The sequence below is a fragment of the Pinus tabuliformis genome, chromosome 3_2 (assembly GCF_031772625.1).
Source record: "Pinus tabuliformis cultivar Carrire ecotype Pingquan chromosome 3_2, CPIR1, whole genome shotgun sequence".
NCBI lineage: Eukaryota > Viridiplantae > Streptophyta > Pinopsida > Pinales > Pinaceae > Pinus > Pinus tabuliformis.
In genome coordinates, this window is record NC_142302.1 from 648,292,911 (window position 1) to 648,320,106 (window position 27,196).

Consider the following 27,196-nt stretch of genomic DNA (forward strand, 5'->3'; position numbering starts at 1 on the left):
GAAATTGAATGGAACACTCACAATAAAATATCCATAACTATGAAATCAAATATCCTTGACCAGGAGATGCCATAGAATTTGTATATATAAGGTATGAATAAGTAGATCTTATGGGACATATAAGATGACCAAAAAACTAAAAGTATAACATGGTCTATTCTTTGCATCCTCTCCACAATCATAATCACATGGAATCAATTTGGGGCTCCACCATGGAGAGTTTGTAGTCAAGCTTATTAAAAATGTTTTAATCTTTCATAAGTGGCGGTAGATGTTGTTCTTCATGAGCCACATCTTTTAGAGCTTTTAAGTGATATGTTGAGACACTAAATATCTGGTGTAGACTGTAGTTGAAGTGGCACTTCCATTGTTCCACAGGTGACACTCTGACATATGATAACTTTTATAAGTGAGTGTTGAGCCAATGGCACTGTGACAACCCAAATAATCCAGTAAGGATGGGTGGTGAATACACTCAGGGAGAGAAAGTGGTAACAAGCAGGATTTTGGTCCAAATTCATTATGATAAGGAAGAGGTTTTATGCTTTCATGTACGCAGGTTCGATGATGCATTGGCACACTCATGAATTGATTGCTTGTTTCATTCAAGTGGGATTTTTAATGATGTTTGCATAAGAGATAGATGCATGTTCATTGGATTTCAAGGAAACTATTTGGACTTCGATTCTAATCCAACTTAACCTGATAAAATGAACAAATTGTGAGTTACTGAATGACATTCCTTCTAAGGAGTATGAAATATATATGCTTTTTTCCTCTTTTCTCGAAGGTGAACATACTAAACGTCCAGGTTATGCCTACCGGAATTCAATCATACTAGATCGAGCACCCGATGGCATCTCATCATGAAAAAAATCATTTTATACCAAGCCAAATTTCTTCTGTTGTGGGCATATCTATATCTACTTTGAATATATGAATGCCATTATTTGTTATAAAGTCTTTGTAGACTAGACGCTTATCAATCACTTATTTTTGTGGACATATATTTAAGGAGATTAGGTAATAACCTTTATTGAATGGTCTTAGATCCATTTTCTATGGCTTTATGTTATTATGCTATAGGTGCTTTTGCACAAGTTGGATGTATTTTTATTCCTACATGAATGAAAATATGTTTTTCCTTCTGTGTCTGTGCACATTCGAATTCACTACAAAGCTCCCTTCAATTCAAATGATCCACTGACATGCACCTCAGTTTGCATCAACAAGGAAGGGAATTAATCAAAGGTGAAGAGGGACCGAAATAGATTTACCCATGCTCAATTTTCTCTTATTCATGCCCAATTTACATAATTTAGAGATTATTAGAACTAGTTATTTGTAAATTCAAATATTATCATAAGGGATATAACCCTAGTTATTCATAAATTCAGATATTCAATTTTTCACATACTAATCTAAAGTCTGTGGTGTATGCAAGAGAGCTCCATTGTGTTGTGTTATGGTAGGGAGTTTGTCCAGGTGATTTACTCTCAATATTAGTCTTTGGGAAATTGCAAGGGCTAGATGCATCATTTTGATGGAAGACTAGGTTGAATATTCTTATGGACCTAATGATTGTTGAGATTTTGGCTGACCCTTTAGCTTAGAAGTGCCCTATGGACGATTGGTGTACAAATGTCACATTTTTTTTTGTAGAGGATGGAAGACAAGTAGAAGGAATGGATGAGGATTCATTTCAACCCCCAGTTCAAGTCCAGGGAGTGGTAGAGGTAGGTTTGCCACCTCTATGTCTTATTGAGCAAGTTCAAGAGCTCCCTCAATGCTAGGCCTGTTGAAAACTGTGCAACAAGAAATGTTAAATTTAGAATGTGCTAAAAATAGACCTGCTAACAATAGCATGTCTAAAAATAGCATTTTGGCCTGTGAGGTCATTGACCACATTGGGTGAGAGGTGAAACTGCAAAAAATAGAAAGTTCTGAAAATAGCATTTCTGGGTCCCTTCCTATTTATAGCAGTCCCTAGTCTATCTATAGGAAGTAAAATTAATTTTGGTCTTAACAGTAGTTGGAAATATTAATTAATTAATTGAGTTGAGTTAATTAGTTAAGGAAATTCGAATTTGAAGTCTTTGTGAGCATGCACATGAGTTGTCCCACTGATTGAGGGAATAAGTATGAGTTCTATAACGAGAGAATTAGTTGACTTAGTTCTAACTAGTCAAGTCCAGTTAGATTATTTTAACAAGTTGTTAAAATAATAAAATATAGTTTGTTAATGCTTGCATGCATGTGACAACTATTATTTTAGATAACTGAGGATTCACTCATGGATAACTGTTGCATCTCAGTTATGTCAGAGACCCAGTAGAGATCAGATGTGGGACAATGTACTATCAGATGCTTGACTATTTCTAGTAAGTAGTTTTTGCATGATTGAGGAACTAGTGTCCTCAAGGATTGCGTAGTTGGACCATTGGTTAATTTTGGTATGTTAGAATTAATAGCATATGCTTTTGCTATTATTTCCTAAGCAAACTATGCAAGGACCATAGGTAAAGCCTATATAAATAGGGCTTGGTTGGTTCATGAGACAGATCTTCATATCTTCATAGTTCATTGAGAACTGAATAGCTTGAGAGCTAATTCTTTTGTATTGTGAAGAGGATTTCCACTTGATTGATAATACGTGGTTGGGGTTTTATGTTGGTGCTTTCCCCTGGATATATCTTGTGTTATGTGTGATTAATTCTCTTGATCAGTTATGCATGTTTCTTCTTGATGTTTCTCATGAATTCGATTATGCTTCCGCTTAATGTTTTGTAGAAGCAGAACAAGTATTATGCTTTAGGACATTGCATATATCGGTTTGTTCTACAGGTGAAATTTCTACATGGTATCAGAGCACAGGTGATCAAGCAAGAACAGTATACTGGTAGGAGGAATTCGAAGTTTCTTATTCTTGATATAGATCTCAAGTTCTTATCACATATATTTCATCGATGGCGTTCTGTGGTTTGAGGCTTGAGTATGCCCTTGATGGTAGCTCAAACTATATAGCTTGGAAGGATCACATGGAGGCAGTTTTGGAAGATAATGGCCTTAAGGATTTCATTGATCAAGAAATTCCTAAGCACTGACAAGACTGAGCATGTGGAATAGAGGAAGTGTGTGGCTAGAGCTAGGAGAATTCTCTTGGAGGGAGTGCGAGATCACATTGTTTCGAGCCTCCATCAGAAGGAGACTCCGCATGCAATGTGGAAAACATTGAAAGATTTATATCAGAATAGCAGTGATCAGAGGAAGCTGGCACTGAAGGACAAACTTCGAAAGATCAAGTGTGAAATGGATGAGACGATCTCTATGTACCTGACCAAGCTCATCACATGCAGGGATGAGCTTGCAAGTGTAGGGGTCGTGACATCGGATGAGCATATGGTGAGTCTAGCACTCCGTGGCCTTCCTAAGGGCTGGGATAGCTATCAGGACTCGGTGAATGGAAGGGAGAAACTACCAGATTGGGAACGACTATGGTCAGTTCTTCATCCATGCATGATGAGGAGAACTGTGCCTTAGCGAGTAAGGAGAAGAAGGGGAAGGAGAAGGTTTCTCTTTCCGAATGCAGTTCTTCCAATGATGGGAAGAAGGTTGACAAATTGAAAGTGCGATGCTTTTGTTGTCATGAGGTGGGCCATTATGCTGCAAATTGTCCACAGAGGAAATCCAAGAAGGGATCTGGGGAAGGATTTGAAGGTGAGGCACTTGCTTCACAGTTTGAGTTGATTTCACACTCTTCACATGCATGGTTTCATCCATGGTGGGAAGTGGTTGGTTTCTTGATAGTGGAGCTTCTTTCCACATGACCAGCAACAATTTTTTGTTCAGTACTTTGGAGGAGAAAGATCTCCAAATACTCATAGCGATGGGTAATGATGAGAAGTATAGTGTCTCAGGTGTAGGCATGGTTATTTTTCAGAGGGAGCATGGAGTTCACCTTAGCTTGACCGATGTCAAGTGTGTACGAGGGTTGAAGAGAAACTTGGTGTTGATCGCGATGCTGGAAGACAGAGGCTATGATGTAGTCTTCAGTAAGGGAAAGGTTTTCCTTAGACACATCATCTCTAGACAGGTGAAGCAGATTGGTTCACGGGTTAAGAACCTGTATGCTCTTGAGGTTCAAGATGCATGCAAAGCCTTGAGCAGCAAGGCAACTGATGGAGACTTGGTGGTTGAGAGGGAGGGTATATTACCTCTCAACATGCAGGGCCAGAAGAAGTCTCAGACGATTGTGGAGGAGCCATGATTGGTGCAGCAACTTTAGGAAGTTGTGGAGCAGCCACAACAGGGGAAGCTGAGCGGAGATTGAGTAGAGATATCTACTCATGCAGAGACCTCCAGTAGGGGGAAATTTCGAGCCAGGTGGGCTGAGGGATCACATGTAGCCATACCTCCAGGTAGGAGGTGGGGCGATATAAAGTGATCGTCCCAAGGAGGAGGGGTAGGATCCTTGAGGTACCCAACCTCTTGGATGATACCTTGCTATAGGAGCCCTGATGTGGAGTAGCAGGAATTGACTGATTGGGTAGAGACAGATGTGGATGGAGCGGCAAAGAAAGGGACAGTGCAGGGAATCCCAAGATAGCGCATAGCTAGCAGGCTACAGTAATGCGAGAGGCACAAGTGTTTTGCACAGTGCTAGGTGACACAGAGAGGTGTGCAATGGTGAGAGATGCATGGAGATGCTAAAGTAGCGTAGATATCAGAGAGGGAGCACTTGTCAGCAACAGGTAGAGCTTCAGCATCAGAGTATGTTCCTAGCCCAACAGAGTGGTCAGTTGGGAGTGTTTTCTTTCCAAGTGTTGTTCAAGCAAGTGGACCGGGTAGATGTGTTGCATGTAGAACATTCCAGAGTTATAGGATCGGGTTTGAGAGAAAGCCTTTCTTGTTGAGAAGGAGTGTTGAAAAATGTGCGACAAGAAATGTTAAATTTAGAATGTGTTTAAAATAGACCTGCTAAAAATAGCATGTCTAAAAATAGCAGTTTGGTCAGTGAGGTCATTGGCCACATTGGGTGAGAGGTGAAACTGCTAAAAATAGAAAGTTCTAAAAATAGCATTTTTGGGTCCCTTCCTATTTATAGCAGTCCCTAGTCTACCTATAGGAAGTAAAATTAATTTTGGTCTTAACAGCAGTTGGAAATATTAATTAATTAATTTAGTTGAGTTAATTAGTTAAGAAAATTCGAATTTGAAGTCTTTGTGAGCATGCACATGAGTTGTCCCACTGATTGAGGGAATAAGTATGAGTTCTTTAATGAGAGAATCAGTTGACTTAGTTCTAACTAGTCAAGTCTAGTTAGATTATTTTAACAAGTTGTTAAAATAATAAAATATAGTTTGTTAATGCTTGCATGCATGTGACAACTATTATTTTAGATAACTGAGGATTCACTCATGGATAACTATTGCATGTCAGTTCTGTCAGAGACCCAGTTGAGATCAGATGTGGGATAGTGTACTATCAGATGCTTGACTATTTCTAGTAAGTATTTTTTGCATGGTTGAGGAACTAGTCTCCTCAAGGATTGTGTAGTTGGACCATTGGTTAATTTTGGTATGTTGGAATTAATATCATATGCTTTTGCTATTATTTCCTAAACAAACTATGAATGGACCATAGGTAAAGCCTATATAAACAGGGCTTGGTTGGTTCATGAGACAGATCTTCATATCTTCATAGTTCATTGAGAACTAAATAGCTTGAGAGCTAATTCTTTTGTATTGTGAAGAGGATTTCCACTTGATTGATAATACATGGTTGGGGTTTTATGCTGGTGCTTTCCCCTGGATATATCTTGTGTTATGTGTGATTAATTCTCTTGATCAGTTATGCATGTTTCTACTTGATGTTGCTCATTAATTCGATTATGCTTTCGCTTAATTTTTTGTAGAAGTACAACAAGTATTATGCTTTAGGACATTGCATCTATCGGTTTGTTCTACAGGTGAAATTTCTACAAGGCCTCCCTAACTAGCCATAGGATGTGATAGTGTATAGTTTCTATCATAGTGAGAAAGGTTTTTCCTCACAAGCAGAAGGAGAACTATATCCATGCCATGTTTTAAAAGAACAATTAGGGTTTGATTAGGATTAGTTAGGGGATGTTATCCCTCTAGGGCTCAAATATTTCTAGAATTAATTTATGTGGGATGCAATAAAGGGTTTATGGCCCATCTCAAGTTTAGATCCAGGGTTGAAAGATGTATATTTATGGAACACCTCGTTGGGTTCCTTGGAGGGAAATAGTATTGGGGAGAAATAGTAGTGTTGTATTCTTCCAACAGGGAAGGAGGGCTCCAAGATAAAAATCAATGCTCAGGTGAAGTTGGAAGTAGGAGCTTTAGTAAACTCAATTGAGTGAAACTTTCAGGGGGGTGAAGAAGAAAAATGGATTGTGTGCAAAGATCAAAATGAAAGACCTGAAATTGGTTCTAGGAGAGGACATCCAAATGTTGGAGCTATTGAGAATGGAAAAATTGGTGGTGATAGGGAGAGTAAGAGGATAGCATTTTTCTATAATTTTTTCATGAGAATAGATCAACAAAGAATGGATTAAGTCATTGTATGTGCTTCCCTCTCTGACTATCCTGGATTTTGGTTGGTTTATGTTCTATTTTGAATCAACAAAGGCTTCATCATGGGAATTGGGGAAAAACTAGAGTATAGATACAATGCTAGTTTTGTTGAAATTGTGGACTCTACTTTTTTATACTAGCCATGAAAGACTCGGCATTACTCCTGTATGGATAAGGATTCATGGGTTATCCTAAAATTTTTGGTCAGTGGAAGCATTTCGGCCATAAGGGACAAATTAGGGGAATTCCTAGAAGTTGACACGTGCTTACTCTCTTCGAGAAACATGTCTTTAGCTCGAATTTTGGTAAATTTCAACCCCTGCGGAGGTATGTATACAAAATTGTAATTATGCTTCCTTGAAATTTCTCATCAAAAAACACTGGACTATAAAGGTATACATTTCAGGCGTAAAAGATGTCACCAGCATAGGCACATTGTGAAATATCGTCCCACTCCTTTTGTTGGTAAGAAGGATCAAAAAATTAACAAATGGGTAAGAAAAGGGTGCAAAAGTCAAAGGATTAGGTGACGAATATGGAATTTTTTCCTTCAACTCAGTGACAAAAGTTGGATCTTCTAGTTCCTAAGTAAAAAATCCCCAAGCCCCAATGGTTCTAGTGGTCATGGTGACTTGGTGATGGATATGGGACTCTCGATCAAGGATTAAGCGAGTTCTCCTTCATCATTAGAAATCACCCCCTTGGGTAAATCCTTTCCCCCTCACTTTTTAATAAATTCAGTAAACTCATTCACTAGTTTATACATGGGTTCTGCTCTCTCTATAATCCCTACTCATCCCGGTGATTTTTGTTTCCCCCACTCTCCATTTATGCAAGTGATTTGCTTGTACCCCACTACAAATCCTTCTTGCCCCTCCCCAAAGGTGGCCTTACGCATTTTGTAGGAAGACTCTTCATAGTTAGGTGTAATCATTTCGACCATAAGGGATAAATTGGGGGAATTCCTAGAAGTTGACATGTACTTCCTCTCTTCGAGAAACATGTATTTAGCTTGAATTTTGGTAAATTTTTACCCCCACGAAGGTATGTATGCAGAAATTGAATTTTGCTTCATCGAAATTTATCATCACAAAAAACTTGGCCACAATAATTTTATAGTTGAAAATCCTAAGCCACCATGGTTCTAGTGGTCATGGCAACTTGGTGATGGATATGAGACTCTTAGTCAAGGATTAGGCTAGTGCTCCTTCATCATTAGCAATCACCCCTTTCGACAATTCCTCTCCCCCTCACTTTGTAATATATTTAATAAACTCATTCACCAGTTTAGACATGGGATCTGCTCCCTCTTATATCCCTACTCATCTCGGCGATATCTCTTCTTCCCAATCTCCATCTATCTAAGTGATTTGTCCATACCCCATTACAAATCCTTCTTGCCCCTCCCCAAAGTTGGCCTTGGCCATTGTGTAGGAAGACTTTTCATAGTTCCTCTCCCACTACAATCTTCAACCTCAACATCCTAAGGGAGGTCCCACTCTTTGTATTGGCAGAGTTGGCCCCTTGGCTCTACCCAAGGTTGGTGGCCACTTGTGTGGGTGAAAATACCACATATCAAAAAACAAATATATATGTAGACAGTACATAGTAGAAGGAAAGCAATGGTTGATTAATGGGGCTATTGGGGTAGCACAAGCCCTAAGAGGGTTATCATCATGATTTTTTTGTCTTTTAATTACTAGGTTTTGGCTAGCCCATCTGGAAAACTAGTCTTGAGGACACTGCTGTTTTTAGAAAATTCTGATATAATTTTTCTACAAGAAACATTCTGGGAGGGTGGCAAGATTACCCAAGTATTGGAGATCATTTTCCCGGGTTGCCTTCTCATATGTAAAAATAACATGGTTAAATTTGGGGGTTTGAATGTAGGGTTCAATCAAAGAGCCATCAGGTATCTGACTCCTGGGGTTTAGAATTATACCTAGAGTAGATTTTTTTCCTCGAAGCTAGGTTTGGACCTTTAGATTATAAGCATTAATGGCCCCTGTCAAGACTGGGTTCCATACTATGACAAGTTTATGAGGAAATCCTTCATGTCAGTAGATAATTTGGTACTATGGGGTGATCTTAGTTTCTCAATAGGTGTCGCTGAAGTTTGAGGTCCTCACGCCAGGAGTAATCCCCTCTCTGATTTCTTCTCTCATCTTCTTGTGGGTCACAAAGTTGTTGATGTGGGCCTAATAAAAAGCAAGTCTACTCAAAGAAATAAATTATCAAGAGAGGAAATGATTGCAAAACACCTTCATTGTTTCCTTTAGGAAGAATATTTTATTGACAATATCACAGTGTTTTGACAATGGATAGGGAATGGTGGTGAAGCATATCATCACACATTTTTTTTGGAAGTAAAGGGGGAAGTGCATAAACCTACAAGCCATTCCAAGTTTAATCCCTCCTAGTTAAAAGATGATAACTTTCACAGTATAGTCTAGGAGAACTGGATTCCCCTCAATCCAAATTTGAGAGTCCCTTTTGTATCCCATTTACTAGAAAACCTAAACAAGGTAGAAAGAGCCACCCTTCAGTCTTCCATCCTCAATAATCATAGGGAAGATGAAGAACTAAAATTAGTGGAGGAAGAACTAAGGAGTTTGGAGGATCTTGAAAGGGGGGGTTATGGGAATAACGAATCAACACAAAGAATATTTCATTTAGAAGCATATAAGAGAATAATTCTAGAAGAGGAGGCTTGATGGAGCCTTAAAAGTAGTGCAATTTGGTTAAAGAGTGGGGATGATAATACAATTTCTTTTAAAAAATTTGTGAAAGGGAGAATATCTGACAAAATTGTTTGGGCATTGAATGACTAGAAAGGGGGTAATGCCACGACATTCAAGGAGCTAGTTAGGCTGGGGAATATACACTTCAACAAACTATTTAATATTCCTTCTGAAACTTCTATAACAAAAGTGATTTCTATAGCCTAAGCATTTTCCCGCTATGTTAAAGAAGAAGATAACCAACAATTAATGGAACTAATTTCAAAAGGTGAGCTACAAGTGGTTCTTCACAGTATCTGGAAAGACAAGAGCCCTAGGATAGATGGTTGTCTTATAGAATTTTTTTTGGTCTTTATGACAACTCGACAGGAGACCTACTTAGAGTGGTTGAGGTTCCTAACATAATGGAAGCATGTTCACATATTTTAACTTAACCTTTATAGCCCTCATTCCAAAATAAGATGGCCCTTAATATTATGATGATTTCAAGCCAATATCTCTATGCAATTGTATGTGTTACACAGTAATTTGTCACCATTGGTCACCGTCCCCGTTACCCCTTTCCCGCACTTTGGAGGACTCATTCCGGGACCTGTGAGCAGTGACATAACTTAAAAACACTTGCATTATGTTCCCCTAAGTATGGACTTCATGTGCCTTGAAGACATCTCCTGCAAAATATCCCTGAAAAGTGCCCTTTTTCCATTAGCGCGGGTCCACAATGTACTACCTGCGCCAATGAAGGAAATCCTCAAAAGAGGGCGCGCCAGTTGGCGCTCTGTCTTAGAGTTACACCCACGCCAACCGAGTTTGGAAAAGATTTTTAACAAACGCGTGCCCGGATGTTTTTTCCCTTCAAATCATGAAGTTTTTGAGGATAATGCTAATCTCTTGGATGTCGAGATTCATCATCTATCCCTTACATCTATCCACAATGGCTTTTTGGGGATAATGCCAATCCATAATGGGTGTCTTGATTCATTGTATCTTCTTCCCCTCCTCCATCTATAAAAGCCTGTCCTCATGCATTTGACAAGCTAGTGATAGTGCTAGTTTTTGAGTGATAGTAAGAGTCTTGGAGCATAGGGAGATTATACTGTCAGAAGTCTGAGCTGTGCATTCATAATCAAAGAGAGAGAAAGGTTTATTGCAAGACATATGTAGCTGTTCGCCCAGCCAGAGGAGGGATTCAACGTCAGAACCTTGGTTGTACTTTTCTCTGTTGATTACTCATTAATAAACGACTATCATTATGGTTCTGATCTTATTGTTCATTATGATAATGTTTGATCTATATCTTTTCTGACCGATATATGGTTGTATTTAGTGGATTTTATGCTTGTATTCGCTTCATTCTTTGCATGTGCAGGTATCCATTCGCGGAGATCGTGAGGATCGTGACCTGCTGGAGCAAGGGAGTGGGAATATCAACTCTTCCACGACACTAGCGTTGGACTTCAGGTTGGTTCTCATAATCCACTTTCAATTTGCAACTAGGAACTTGCACGGTAGCGTTGATTGATTGTTGCTAGACCCATTTTGGGCTAGTGGGATCGCCTCTGTCCGCAGAGGGGATTTACCTCTCCAACAATTTGGCAACTCCGCTGGGGATCGATTTGTTGTTTGATTCGTAAACTTTGGACGGAGCCTGAAGTACGACCAGGTAGCCTTCGAAACGCTATTGCTCTGCATTAGCGAAGTAGATCAACGCCACTTCAGTCAATCTCCGATTTGGTTTACGAACCGAACATCTTGGAGTTTGTCTTGCACTTTGGTTTTCTCTTGTTTGCTTGCTTAGATAAGCTTTCTGGGTTGGATTTTTAAGTTGTTTCTTGCTGCTTGATCTGTCTGGATACTGTCGATTAGACCCTGGACTGCTTGATTTATTTTTAAGCCAACAAACTTTATTAGCGCGTTTTTCTACCTGACAGTCGCGCCAGTGGGCGCAGGTTGCACGAAAGCAACTCGCGCTAATCCTTTAATAGCGCGAGTTACAGACTGACAGTCGCGCCAGTCCTGTGAACTTTTCCAGTTTGTTTGTTTGGAAGCCTTCTAAACTCAGATTTCTGTCTTTTCACATCTTTTTCAGCTACTGGAGTGTGTCAGAGCTCTGTTTGACTAGTTTTTGACCTTCATCCTTCGGGTGTTTGCCTCTTTCTATCGATTTCATATCCCAGCCCTAGAGCATATAGTGGCTTTGTACATCGAGCCTTCCGTGGGAGTTTGGTTCTTTGATTGTCCAGTCGACTTCTTGGCTGTTTTTGCACTTGTCTAGTGGTTGTCAAAACTTTTTATTGTGTGCTTCGAGCAATCCACCTCTTGTTCGTTTGGATTTCGCTTGGCTTCGTTTGGGCTTAGATCACATAGCTCATTGATTATCTTGGCTTGACAGATTATCTTGGTGTTTCAGACTTGGTTCTATTTTCATTGAGTGAAATTTGTCTGTTTACTCTTTGTTATCATCTCTCAAAATTTGTTTAAGTGCATCATGCCATTAAAAAAAAAACAAATGATCTTTTTGCATTACATTAGTTAGCATTCTTCACTGTTATTAGCAATTAGTCACTTTAAAAAAAAAAAAAAAAAAAAAAGAAAAGAAAAAGTTTCATTTATTGCTATTAGCTGCATTAGGATCTTTGTTGATTGTTTGATGATCATTTTGTTTGTTTGAAAGATCTCAACTCTTCTGTAGTTAGCATTCATCGAATGGAATGATATATTTTGGCATATAGCTTGCATTTAGGAAATTGTGAGAGATCACATACGGTAGGACCTGAAAACTGAAACCTAATCAAAGATCAACTGTAAAATGAACTGAATGAATCTAAAAACGCATTGGAACTTAACGCATACATTCTACAGGTCTAGGCTAGAGACGTGTTCCGGCGTCATTAAACCTAGTCACTGTTGTTTCACATTATGGTTGGGTGATTCCTCCTTTTGTGACTCGATAGTGGTCTAGCACGGATTTGTGCTCCCACGTACCATCGAGTATATGTGGAGACCCCACTAGGTTATCATCCTTTATCCACAGGAAGCCGTGTCTGCCGCCTTACAAGCCGTAATGCACTGAACACAGCATTCGGGAAGATTGACTGCCGTACGGGAAGTCCTTGGTTTTCATCTGATTGCCAAGGTGTATAAGCAGTTTTACGGATTGTTTGGTAAACCTTTTGCCTAGTTCTCCAAAGTAGTCACTTTTGACCCTTTTCGGACTCCCTAAAAGAAAAGGTTCACCTGAGCATTTGTCACTTCGGGCTCACTAAATATTCGAAGGAGAGTAGAGTCATATTTTTGTCCTTTTCTCGACTCTTAAAACATGAAAAGGTCAAGTTCAGTTCCTTTGTCTTAAAATTTATTCGGCCACGATTCACATTTACCCGGTTAGATCTTGTTTGCGTTAGTTTGAGTAGGGTCTTGTCTCGTTAGATTCCCTAGGATTCTGTGAAGTTTTCATCCTGGCGGAATTACCAATTTCGTCTTCTTCCTTTGCTGAGATACCGGTTGTGAGTGAAACTTTTCCTGTTATTCCGAGTATACAACCGATTAATTCTCGTGCTCCAGGCGACGAGACTTACGAGTTTCACTGGAACCCTGTTTGGAAACCTTCTGAGGACGGTATCCCTTTTTGGGAATACACTTCCCCTCGTGTTTCAGCCCCACTATTTTCTTCCGACATGGAGGACGTATCCCCTACTTCGATTGAAGAATCCGTTGCGACGAGCGGTGAAATTCCCACCGCAACGGAACCTATACTTGTTAGTAGTACCCCTACTACTGGGAGACTACCTCCCGGCTATAAAGCATTAAAGGATGTTATGTCCTCTGGAACTCCCTTCACGAGTTCTATTTGGTCACAACTCGCTTTTCCCACCATGGAGCCTTTTACTCCACAAAGTCGCAGTACGTCTGTTACCTCAATCCCAACCGTTCCAACGGTATGTGTAGCTTCTTCGACTCCTATTTTCAGTCATCCTTCGGCCTCTTTATTCAGAGTCTTTGATCCTACATCAAATGTCCCAGCAGAGGGGCCATACGATCAGTATTTACCACATCTTGGTAGGCCTTTGTCGTCTCAACCGACTGTTGAGATTTCAGTTCCGTTGTCAATTGATTGGGGCCCCACCTTTTACCATGGTGGCCAAGTATCGTCTGCGCAATCCCAAAGACCACCTCATCAAGACCAACAAGGACAACCCTTCCAGGGGCAACCTTTCGCCTCTGGTGGTCCGTCTTTCACCTCTTATGCTCAACCTTCTGGTAACTCAGGTCAATCTTCTGTTCAACAAGCCCAACCTGGTATCCAGCAAGGTTATCCTACTGGACAAATTGGTTAATCGTATGTTCACCCAAACCAACCTAATGTCCAGTATGGTCCAACATCTGGACAAGCTGGTCAACCATATGGTCAGCCCATCGTCCAGTATAGTCAACCTTCTGGGCAAGTCGGCCAGCCTCAAATCCAATCAAGCCAACCAACTGCCCAGCCCACTCAGCCATCTGGTCTGTTAGGACAACCCTCAGTTGTGCAACAAGAACTCCAAGCCCAGCAAGTACAACCTTCTGGGCAGGTGGGCCAACCTCAATATCAACAAGCTCATCCTTCCGGCCAGATAGCCCAACCTACAGGACATCCTTCTGGCGCTGCTCAACCCGGTTTTTTGCCCCAGGCTGGACCCCAGGCCCCATCCGGTCTTCAAATGCAAGTTGGAATTCAATCCCAACCAGTCTATCAAACTCAGCCTCCGTTTGGAGTCCAGCCACCATATGGTTACCAACAACCTCAAGGGCAACCTTTTTTTGCCCCATATCAAAATTATCATCAACTGCAGGCGAATCCTTATCAGAATTATCCGCAACTGTATGGTTCTCCTGCAGGACAGTTTGGCAATCCATGGAATGCTGGGGGGCAGAGCCAAAATCCCTACGGACAAAACCCTATGGGGCCAAATCCGTCCGGACCAAGCCCATGGGGGCAACCGCCAGTTGGTTGGAACCCTGGTGCTCCGTCCTATCAGCAGCCCCAGATGTCTTTCAATCCTCAGTTACCTTTCTTAGCGACTTTAGAATTACCTGATGTGTCCAAACTGACCAATGATCCTATTCTCCATAATCCGTATTGGCCTCCGGTTCCAACGAAAATTCTCGGTGACTATCCAAAATTCGATGGTAAAGCTAATGAAGATCCACAAGCTCATGTCATGACCTATCACTTGTGGTGTTCATCCAATTCATGGCTTGATGATTCGATTCGGCTTCGCCTTTTTCAAAGGACTCTCACTGGCTCTGCAGCTAAGTGGTATATTGAGCTCACTCGCGGATCCTTTCAGGATTTCAACTCGTTGGCTATGGCATTCCTCACTCATTTTCAGTTGCCCATTCGATATGAAACGGGTACACACCTCCTGACATCCTTAAGACAGACAACGGCTATGCATATCTCTGATCATATCCATGAATGGAGACGGCGTAGACGTATGATCAAATTTTGGATTCCCGACCAACTTCTTACCGATTGGTTTACGACTTCGTTCGTTCCTCCAATAGCTCGGGACATTGCCATGGGGGCATGTGTCACTGAAGAGCAAGCTATCACGCGCGCTCAGTACCTTGACTTGGTTTATTCTCAGTCTGGTACATTGTACGATTATTTGCCTGATGCCCCGAGACCAGGAACATCCACAGCCCCGCCAACACCAACTGTTGATGGTATTATTGGTTCTGTTAATTCGTCCTCGAAGAAAAATTCCGCGAACCCTGGGAAGCAAAAATCAAATGCTTCGAATGAACACACTTCTCAGGTAACACCCACTTCGAATATTACTTCCGAGGTCAATGTCGTCCAGTCCACCACGGCAGACAAAGCCTCGAAAGGAAAGAAGAAAGGGAAAGCGAAGAATAAGCCAGATCAACCTAAACAGGACTCCCCTAAACCTCCGCTCGAGGAAGGTGACAAGCGCAAACCCAAGTATCCTTGTCTTATCTGTGATGAAGATCACTATACCAAAGACTGCCCTAGGCGGTCCGAAGTTAGTCGTTTGTTGAAAGGCGCTCCCGGGACTCCTGCGGTGCTCAAATAACCCTTTCCCTCGCAACAAACTCAAATGGTGGCTGACCCCTCTCAACCTCCCTCTTCCTTCGGTTCTCAAGTATTTATGGCTGGAACGATACCTATCCACATCAGTACTCGAACAAAAGATTATCCGTCATCTGTCGGGAAAGAGCCTGAGGTCCCCTCTAGTGCTCCTCCGTTCAGTTCAGGCCCGCTACACATTGAGAGACCTAGTACTGAGACGCCTATTCGACCCCCTCCAAAAGGAGTACTCCGGAAATCTTCTTACAACCCAAATGCTCGTGCTGCACAGCACTACAATATCGTTGAGGACTTAGCTCAAACTCCATCGGCTATGTCCGCTTTAGAAGTTCTCCAGAGCTGCCCTTCTTAGAGGAAGTCCTTGCTATCCGCTATTGGTGGCATAGACCCGGCTGACTCGGATTTGATTACTTTTGACTTAGAACGCCATACGCAGAGACTGCCTCCCCAAATCGCATTCCTCATACAGGTTATTATTAATTCCAAAACGATTCATCGTACAGTCATTGATGAAGGTGCTTCAACTTGCATCATGTCTGTTGCCTGTTGGAAAGCTATTGGATCTCCGACGCTGAGCCAGTCTCCCACAACCTTGGAAGCTTTTGATGGAAGAGCATCCCGTCCTTATGGTATACTCCAACGTTTGCCCATCTCTTTGGAAGGGAAGACGGTCGAAATGGAAGTTGAAGTTGTTGATGCTAGTCTTACCTACAACCTCCTTCTCGGACGTAGCTGGATATACGCGATGCAAGCTGTAGCTTCATCTTTGTTTCGTATCATCCGTTTCCCTCATCAAGGGAAAATTGTTACCATAGACCAGCTGTCATTCTTCGCTTCCTCTTCTGAAGGCAACATCCCTTTTGTGGAACATACCTCCAAATCATCTGAGAGTCTGAGAGCCGGGTTTTTCAAAGATCCCGCCCTCATGGGTGTTTTTCCGCTCCCACCTCCTAACGTCGCTTCCATCAATATGATTACTGCTTGTTCTGATCCGTGGATCCTCCCTCCCACCGACCAAGTAGATTCTTGGGGCGACCAGATGCCGTTGAGTCCTGCCGAGCTCAACTATGTCGAAATCATTGCTGCATCGGCTCCCTCTTCTGAACTTGCTCCTTCGAGTAAGATTCTCGACTCGTTCGCTCCATCTTCATGGCTTGTAGATGAGACTTCTTCGGACCCTTTAAAGGAAACATTCCCTTCCGACGAAGCCATTATTGAGACTATGTCTCTCGAGGAACCTCCTTGGCATGATTCTCACCATCGTTCCTCGTTTCTCCCCGCCCATCAAGATATGCTTACTTGTCTCGAGCGATTTGCTCCTTGTCTCCCATTTCAATCCCTTCAAACACCTATCCAAGTTTATCAGGTGTCCTCTGAAGGAAATATGGCAAACATTACGCAAACCCAGCCCATCGACATCTCTGTGAAACCAGGGATTGTCGAACATCTTCACATTGGAGTCACTTGTACTCCGGAGGAGATTCGACTTTATACCAATCTTTTTCACGAATTTCGTGACGTCTTTGCATGGTCCTACGAAGAAATGCCCGGCATTGATCCTAGCGTAGTGGTGCATGAGATAATCACATACCTGGGTGCTAAGCCTGTTCATCAACGTTTACGCCCTGTACACCCCCGAAAGGCTGCAGCTATTAAGGCGGAAATCGAGAAGCTTCTTAAAGCGGGTTTTATTTATCCTATCCCACTCACAGATTGGGTCTCCAATATCGTACCTGTGAATAAAAAACAGGGTACCATCTGTGTTTGTGTCGATTATCGTGATATTAATCGAGCCTGTCCTAAGGATAATTTCCCCACACCATTCATTGATCAAATTATTGACGAGTGTGTCGGAAGCGAAATGTACTCTTTTATGGACGGTTTTTCTGGATATAACCAGATCAATATTGCTCCCGCTGATCAACACAAGACCGCTTTTATCTGTCCATGGGGCACTTTTGCCTATAAGAAGCTCCCTTTCGGTCTCAAAAATGCCGGTGCTACCTTCCAACGTGCAATGTCCTATGCTTTTCATGACATTCGACACATTGTACAGCCTTACCTAGATGATCTCCCAGCTCATTCAGCCAAACGTCAGGACCACCCTACTCACCTTCGCGATATCTTTCTTCGCTGTCGACACTACCGAATCAGACTCAATCCTCACAAATGTGTCTTCTACGTTGAATCTGGCCGACTTCTCGGGTTTGTTGTCTCCCGAGAGGGCATCCGTTTGGATCCCCTTAAAGTCGAGGCTATAGTAAATCTTCCTCCCCCTGCTTCTTTACAGCGATTGCAAAGCTTGCAGGGTAAAGCAAATTTTCTAAGACGATTCGTTCCAAACTATGCCGAGGTGGCTAAAGGTTTCACACGGTTACTAAAGCGAGATGTCCCTTTTCATTGGGATACCATCGCTCAGGAATCTTTTGAGCGTCTCAAGGGTCTCCTTGTTTCTGCTCCATTGCTCCGTCCTCCGAACTATCATCGTGACTACACTCTGTATTTGGCTGCCGCCGACACCATTATCGGCATGGTTCTCGTTCAAACTGACGATGATGACACTGAGCATGTTGTATATTATCTCAACCGCAATCTTTTAGACACGGAAACTCGATATGCTTATATCGAGAAGTTGGCTTTGGCCGTCGTTTGTGCTGTCCAACGTTTCCGTCATTACATTCTGCTGCGCACTACCACCATGATTTCTGATTGCAACCCCATGACGTATATTTTGTCACGCCAGTTGCTAGGGGGCAAGTACTCAAAGTGGATTGTCATCCTCCAAGAGTTCGACTTGGAATTTACCACTGCCAAGTCCAAGAAATCCCTTGTATTTGCTGAGTTACTTTGCTCTTTGCCATCTTCTTCCCCGCCCTCTCACTCAGAGGATCATATTCCGGATGAGACTTTATTTCTCATTAGCACCCTCGATCCCTGGTACGGGGATATCATTATATATCTGCAAACGTCCTCCTTTCGCCCTGGCGCATCCAAAGACGCTCGGCGAAGGATTCGTCATCAGTCTCAACCATACCGTATCATTGGGGACACACTTTATCGCCTCGGCGCCGACTCTGTTCTCCGCCGATGTCTAACTCTCGAGGAAGCTGAGCGTGTCTTGAATGACTGCCACTCTGGTGCCTGTGGTGGTCACATGTCTGGATATGCTACTGCCCAAAAAATCCTCCGTGCTGGCTACTTTTGGCCCTCTATCTTTAAAGATTGCATTCTTGTCGTCCGCTCTTGTCATGAGTGCCAGATATACCAGCGGAAGATGCGAGCGCCTCCCGCTCCATTGCACCCTGTTGTCACCGTCGGCCCTTTTTCAAAATGGGGCATTGATTATACGACCTGTAACCCTCGCTCGGCCGGGGGGCATGGGTTTATTATCGTTGCCGTCGATTACTTTACTAAATGGGCCGAGGCGATGCCTACATTAACTGAAGACGGTCACACAGCGGTGCAATTTTTATTCAACCATGTTATCTCGCGATTCGGCGTCCCTCAAGCCATCGTCACTGATCACGGGAAGCATTTCCGTAATCATATGATGACGGAACTAACAACCCAGCTAGGCTTACAGCACGATAGTTCGACTCCATACTACCCTCAGTCCAATGGCCAAGTTGAAGCTATCAATAAGATTTTGGTTACAATGCTTCAGCGTACCGTTGGCATGCATAAGTCTAACTGGCATTTGATGTTGTTCCCTGCCTTGTGGGCCTACCGAACCTCCGTGAAGGATGCCACTGGTTTCACTCCATTTCAACTAGTTTATGGACTAGAGGCTACCCTTCCAATCGAGTGCGAAATCCCTTCATTAAAATTGGCTGTCGAGCTACTTCCCAACACTACTCCGTTAGAAGAACGCCTTCTTTACCTGGAACGGCTAGATGAGACCCGTCGCCTAGCCTCTTTGGCCATCGAAACACAAAAGAAGCGAGTCAAGACTCACTTCGATCAGACTGTCCATCCACGTTCTTTTGTTGAGGGAGATTTAGTCCTGCTATACGATCAGGCAAACGATAAGCTGGGAGCAGGAAAACTCGAGCCTATGTGGCTAGGCCCTTACATTGTCAAGAAAGTTTTGCAAAAAGGGGCCTACGAGTTAATTGATTATGAAGGGAAGCCCCGAAACGGGCTGTACTTGAAAAAGTACTATGCATGATGCTTGTACACTTTATTTTGTACATACATGTACTTTAGCAGGTGTGTTGTGTGTATTTGTGTCAGTTTTAAAGGCGTGACTGCCGCTTATTGTGTCTTTCGCTTCTTGTGCAGATGCCTAATGCACCTTATGTTGGTTTCGCTGATGGTGCCTGCTGCAGTACTCGCAACTTGTCCTCTGTGGTGTGGGTGATCTATGATCCTCATGGCGAGTTGATAGATTTTCAAGGTGTGTGCTTGGGTTGTACCACTAACAATGTCGCCGAATATTGTGCTGTAATTGAGCTACTTGCTGAAGCAATTAATCTCGGAATTCGTGCATTGGTAGTGAACCTAGACTCTCAACTTGTCGTCCACTAGCTCAACGGGCGATATTCCATCAGAGACCATCGCATTCTAAGGTTGTATTTACGTGTGAGATTGTTGGAAAGGAACTTTGATTTTATCACATATCAGCATATTCCACGACGATTAAACACATTATCTGATGCATTGGATAATCATGTATTAGATAGACATTTGCGTAATTTATAATCAAAATATTATACAAGCAAGCACATAAAAGCACAATAATAAACCATAGGCATATGTATATATGTATGTGTGTCATAATGTTTGCACCGCGTGCGTTACATAGTCCAAAAAATAATACATGTTCATCATGATACATCCTGGGACGACATGTCCCTCAAAAATATGCATGAAAGAAACCTAGAAGTCTAGTCATGGTGGTGCTCATGATAGCACGTCACCGCTCGCACCAATCGTCTCAACAGACGATGGATACGAGTCGGCACTCCCACTGTGTGCCTCTGGTATGCGAAGGGCACGTCCGCCAGTCTAGCGTAACCCAGAATCCCTTGGGTGAGTCCCTCGAGATTCTGCACCAGCTCTTCCCCCACGGCACCCCTTGCCTGAGGGTCGGCTGCGGGTTGGCCCCTCCGCGCTATAGGAGACAAGCCGGCTGGTCGCTCTGGGCCTACGTCTGCATGTAATATGACTGTTATCAGAACATGCATGTATTAACAAAAAAAAATGAAAATACATAAAACATCAAAAAATGAAGAAATCATACCCAGCTCCTCGTCCCATTCCTCTTCCTCTAGCAGTGGGAGGTCTGGGTCCCCCATGAAATTAGTCCCTACGTATGGCCAATCCTCCACTACGATCAGATGACGACGGAGCCATATAAAGAACTCGGGCCACCAAGACATCTGTTGGCCCCCTCCTCCTCTGGGCATCAATGCTGCCCAGCGTGTCATCCTAGGCTCTCGTGGCGATGGATCAGCCACTACAGCTCCCTGCATCTGAAAGAGGGGTAATCGTTCCAAGAAGAACGACACCACAATTGAGCCATACCCGAACTGTTTCACTTCTCCGCGCTTACACTTTGTAAGCTGCCTTTTGATGTTGGTAGTCACTGCTATAGCCCAGTCAAAGATGGTGGGGCTGAGGCATTCTGTCGCTAGCAACAGATGATTCTTGCTCGCCTCATGGGGCGCCTGTACCCCAGCTGCACGCGTGATGGTGAACAATATCACCTTAAGAGCCAAATCCTGGATGGTGGCGATATCCACCTTGGCATTGTTTCTCCCAAATTGTGCCTCTGGACACACTCGGGCCTTCACTTCACCTATCTTCTCTCTGGAAGGTCTGCTTCCGGTCAAAATAGGGCTCGCCCCTCTCCGTGATAGCCCAGTAATGAAATACACATCAGACACGTCCAGCTCTAAGGTTTGGTCCCGTAAGCGAAATACCTGGTCATCAACATCCCAAGCATCCACTATGAACTGCAATAACTCAGGTTGAGCTCGCAGATAAGATGTGAGGAAGAACTCCTTGAGACCACAGTCCCTCAAAGCATTCATACATCCCTCATCCTCGATGGCCAAGGCATCTACAGCATCATGTTCCCATTCTTTCCATTCCACCACCACTTTTGCTTGTTTCCTGCACCCACCAGGATGAATAAGTCATTATTGGAACACTGGTAAGCTTATAAACCGGACAAATTTCAAAAATAATGATGAAATTCAAGGTAAAAATTAGGTCGCGCGGTTGGTGCGACTGTTTCTAAAACAGTGGCGCCAATGGCGCGACACCTTTGGGTAAATCACCCCATTGGCGCGGACCCGTGCCGGATACCCGCGCCAATGGGGCGCGGCCCTAAAATTCAAATTCCTCCTTACAGAGGCTCAATCAGGGGACAAAATGCATAAAAAAGGAATGGAAATATAGCCAAATGAAGCGCCTCTTACCTGGAACCGACGAAATCTCGAATGGTTGCACGGATTGGCTGTAATCACCGCCTGAAGTTCGCCCCCCAAACGGACCACCACTACTATTCAAGAGGTAAAAAGTAAAAAGTAATTCTATTTTTACATTTTCACCATATTTATAGACTTTTTGACTCATTTTTAGGTTTAAAAAGTTATTTTTTGAATATTTTAATATATTTGTGGTCGAAAATGGATTTTACGATTGCTTCTTGTGCAGTGACAGGTCTTTTACGCAACTTTGATGGTGAAACGAGTTATATTTTATACCTTTTCGGACTCGGTAAATACACAAAAAATTCACTATGGAGTCATCTTTCAGCTCTTTTCTGACTCGCTAAACATGAAAAGATCGCCGAGTTATCCCTCTTGACTCATTAAACATAAATAAGAGGCGGTCATCTTTAAAATCTTTTCCGACTGTGTAAAAACGAAATGATCGTCGGACCTTTGTCGTTTCAGGTTCGTTAACGGTTTCGAAACGACGTGGTTTCGATCACTTTTTTACTTTTTCAGGTCGAAATCACTACTTATGAAAAGTACTCCTCGATCGTAACGGTCGGGCGCTCTTTCGAGCATTGTTTTATACTTTTTCGGGCTCGAGAGACACAACTTTACAAAAAAGGACACCCTTGGAGTTTTCTTTTTCGCAGTCTTTTCAAACTCTCTAAACATGAAAAGACGCCGAGTTTTTCCTTTGTCAGACTCGTTAAAACTTAATGACATTGGAGTCCGTCAAGATGACGTTACGAGCATATGCTATCCCCATCAAGCTTGTAAATAAAAATAATTGGGGTACTCACCAGAAATGGTAGAGGAAAATGGAACCATAATTATTGTCGTGTCGGCAGTATGTCGCTCTTGAACATGGCACTTGTCTGCTTTCGTGTCTGGGTGGGGATATCTCATCTCATTTTTCACTTGCCTCCGTGGATTTGGGTAATCCGGTTTGACCTCTCATCTGCTCATTGCCTCGTCACCATGACCTCTGATCCATTGATGTCAAATACTGCCAATTCCACTGTCGTGCCGCCGATATGTTCAAGAGAAGTTGACCTCTGCAGAATAACAACCTCCTTCTGATCGCTCACATAATTTTGATCCACCACAATATTTTTCTCTGTCTCGTGTCGATGATGTGGGAAACACTATGGCCCACCTTCGATCAAGGTCACTTCCTGTCGACTTCAACTCATTATCCAGGAAGCTGATCTAGAGACTCCCTTCCGGTGCCTTGGAGCCTGCATGCCTCAATGGCAGTTTCTTCGTGTTCGACGTGAGGTTTTCATCATTGGCCTTCGATCGAATGATTCTACGGGTGTTCGACGCCAGCTCACTAATTCGCATGCCATAGATTGTACCTATAGTACCTTGAGGGCCATTGTCATTATTGGTGGTACCTCTCGCGTCTGTTAACAATTTTCGTTATTGACTGGTAATCAGACGATGTTCATGCATGTTCGACTTCAGCTCATGTATTCGCATGCTTGAACTTGTACTTTTGTTCAGGTCGAGATGGAGCGCAAGACCCTGGATTTTGTCTGTTGGAATCCAGGCGTGTTTTTGTGGATTCTTGTTACATGACTCATTCACTGGATGGCTGCGACCAAACATGAGTCTATTCATCGATCCTAACCGGATGGCTGCGCCCATACCATGGATATAGATTATTATGTACTCTGTTATGGATGGCTGCGACCATACCACATATATCATGTACTTGAGCTATCAGTTGTATCTCTCTATGTAGATTCTCCGGCGGCAGCTGCATGTGTTCTTGTAAAGCATTTCACCCCTCTCTCTCTCTCGGGCCTCATGCTTTAGGGGGCATCTGTTACACAGTAATTTGTCACCATTGGTCACCGTCCCCGTTACCCCTTTCCCGCACTTTGGAGGACTCATTCCGGGACCTGTGAGCAGTGACATAACTTAAAAACACTTGCATTATGTTCCCCTAAGTATGGACTTCATGTGCCTTGAAGACATCTCCTGCAAAATATCCCTGAAAAGTGCCCTTTTTCCATTAGCGCGGGTCCACAATGTACTACCTGCGCCAATGAAGGAAATCCTCAAAAGAGGGGGCGCCAGTTGGCGCTCTGTCTTAGAGTTACACCCGCGCCAACCGAGTTTGGAAAATATTTTTAACAAACGCGTGCCCGGATGTTTTTTCCCTTCAAATCATGAAGTTTTTGAGGATAATGCTAATCTCTTGGATGTCAAGATTCATCATCTATCCCTTACATCTATCCACAATGGATTTTTGGGGATAATACCAATCCATAATGGGTGTCTTGATTCATTGTATCTTCTTCCCCTCCTCCATCTATAAAAGCCTGTCCTCATGCATTTGACAAGCTAGTGATAGTGCTAGTTTTTGAGTGATAGTAAGAGTCTTGGAGCATAAGGAGATTATACTGTCAGAAGTCTGAGCTGTGCATTCATAATCAAAGAGAGAGAAAGGCTTAGTGCAAGACATATGTAGCTGTTCGCCCAGCCAGAGGAGGGATTCAACGTCAGAACCTTGGTTGTACTTTTCTCTGTTGATTACTCATTAATAAACGACTATCATTATGGTTCCGATCTTATTGTTCATTATGATAATGTTTGATCTATATCTTTTCTGACCGATATATGGTTGTATTTAGTGGATTTTATGCTTGTATTCGCTTCGTTCTTTGCATGTGAAGGTATCCATTCGCGGAGATCGTGAGGATCGTGACCTGCTGGAGCAAGGGAGTGGGAATATCAACTCTTCCACGACACTAGCGTTGGACTTCAGGTTGGTTCTCATAATCCACTTTCAATTTGCAACTAGGAACTTGCACGGTAGCGTTGATTGATTTTTGCTAGACCCATTTTGGGCTAGTGGGATCGCCTCTGTCCGCAGAGGGGATTTACCTCTCCACATTATGTATAAGGTGATCACTAAAATAATTGCAAACAAAATCAATCTGACACTTTCAAAAATGTTTCTAGGGAATATTTCAATTTTTTAGAAGGATGTTGCATCCATGAAGCTATGGGGCTAGCTCAAGAAGGACTTTATAGAATCAAAACAAGGAAGTTGAAAGGTATTATGATCAAAATTCACCTATCTAAATGATATGATAGGGTTAGTTGGATATATTTACACATGATTATTACTCATTTGGACTTTCAAGTCCCTTTCATAAATTGGGTTATGAGTTGTATAACTTCTGTCTCTTTCGTGATTTTCATAAATGGATCAACCTCCCCCTTTTTTCATGTGTAGGAATGGATTCACTAAGGATGCCTCTTTTCCCCTTTTTTGTTATTCTGGTTGTTGAAAGTCTTAGTAGGGTCTTAGTAGAAGCCAAAAGAACGGGGGATATAAAGGGTAGTGTTGTGATTAAAGATTGGGAAATCACACACATGTTGTTTGTTGTTGATATCTTACTGTTTAGTGAAGGTTCCAAGTGCAGCATGGCATACATCAATGCTTCTCTTCTCCTTTTCCAAAAAGTTACTGAAATGTAAGTAAATATTGCAAACTTTACCCTCTCCCCACTTTCTCTATCTATTGATGAATCTATTACAATGGCCCTTAACCTAACACATATAGGTCTCAAGGATATGGAGGATTCTATGTGTTGGTTTTTCTCTCCCTTCATGGAATACACTCAAAAAATGGACTACAAAAACATAACTAGTGCTAGTGGGTTAGCGGATCAGATGTGTTGGTTTAAGAAAATTTGGAAATTAAGATGTCCGACAAAGGCCCAATTCTTTATGTGGTTTCTAGAAAAAAAAAATACCCACTTGGGACAACATCTGCAAGCGACATAAGGAAGGGCCCAACTCGTGCCCTATCTAAAAAATGTGGAAGAATACCTTGAACATCTTTCCCTGTTGTTAGCACTCTGTAAATCCATTTAGGCTTAAGAAAGGGCTAGAAAGGTAACCACAAATCACTTACGGAATTGGAAACTAGCCCTTCCAACCCCAGAGAGGGTTCTCTCTTTCAACTCACTCAGAAAAGACTAGACTCAATGAAGAACAATGGTTAGATCTTGGGAAAAGCATGAGGTTTTTATTAAATCTTTGTGTTGGTAGGGTTTTGTAAGGAGTACCATTTGGAAATGGATTCAAAATTTCAGTGCTTACGATCAAACTAATGACTAGTAAATCATCTTTGGAAGCAGAGGTGAAATGAATAGTGCATATCAGTGAAAAGGATGATTATTTAAGGTGTATGGGAAGAATAAGACCAACATTCCATTATACAAATGGAATCTAATGGAGGATAACTCTTTGAACAACGTTAGAAAAAAAGGAAATGAGGATTATGATGAATAGAGCATTTATATTGGAAATAATTATGAACATATAATCATAACGAAATTAAATAATACTTAAATTGTATGTGATGGAGCACCTCACAATGGATGAATTCCAAATAATACAATTTAGACATTCAGAAGATTTCAGAGATAATATGATAAACAAAGAAATAATACATATTCACATAAGAAGAGGGACATAAATTAAAGCACCATGTATTCAAATATCTGGTGAAAACATATATGTACTTCTGCAACTAGATTTGTATTACTATTCTAAAAAAACTACATAAAATACTAATAGTCTTCTCTCCAAAATATAATTACTAAGCAACCCCTGCTTCCTTTTCCATTACCATCGTAAATACATTTCACATCATAAAGATATCATGACTAGGTTCAATGTATGATCTATCCATTCAAAATGGATTGAAACATATATAATTTAGAAACCCATTAGTTTTTTATTAAAAATTACATAAAGCAATCATATACAACATCTTTATCTTTCTATTAGAAAAAACATAAATCTACTTTATATATGTCCCTTTAACTTATCTAGATAACAAAATTATCTCACAAGATACTATCCTAACATTAAAAGCTCAGAATGATGATGAAAATAGAAAAGGTAGCTTAGACTGCGTGACACAGCAGTTGTGCAACAGTTCCATGTTGGCACACTTTTTGTGTGTTGGGGGACATCCTGGCTGGTGGTTAGGTGCTGAGTAGGCCTCTAAGTACGCAATGAATTTTTCCACAACCTTTTGACTCTTGGAACCTTCTAAATATTCCATTTTCCCTGTGTGCAGCACATGCGAAACAGTTGCGCAACTATCATGTAGCAGGAATTTCAAACTATTTTTGTACTATACCTTCTCACACAAATTAAATAAAAAAGGTTACGGCCAATCATTTGATGTTTTGGCATATACCAACAAATTTTAAAATGCAAAAAATATCTATACTGCCTCAACATTTCAAACTGAAATCCAAAAATTTCATCATTTCGTCAACA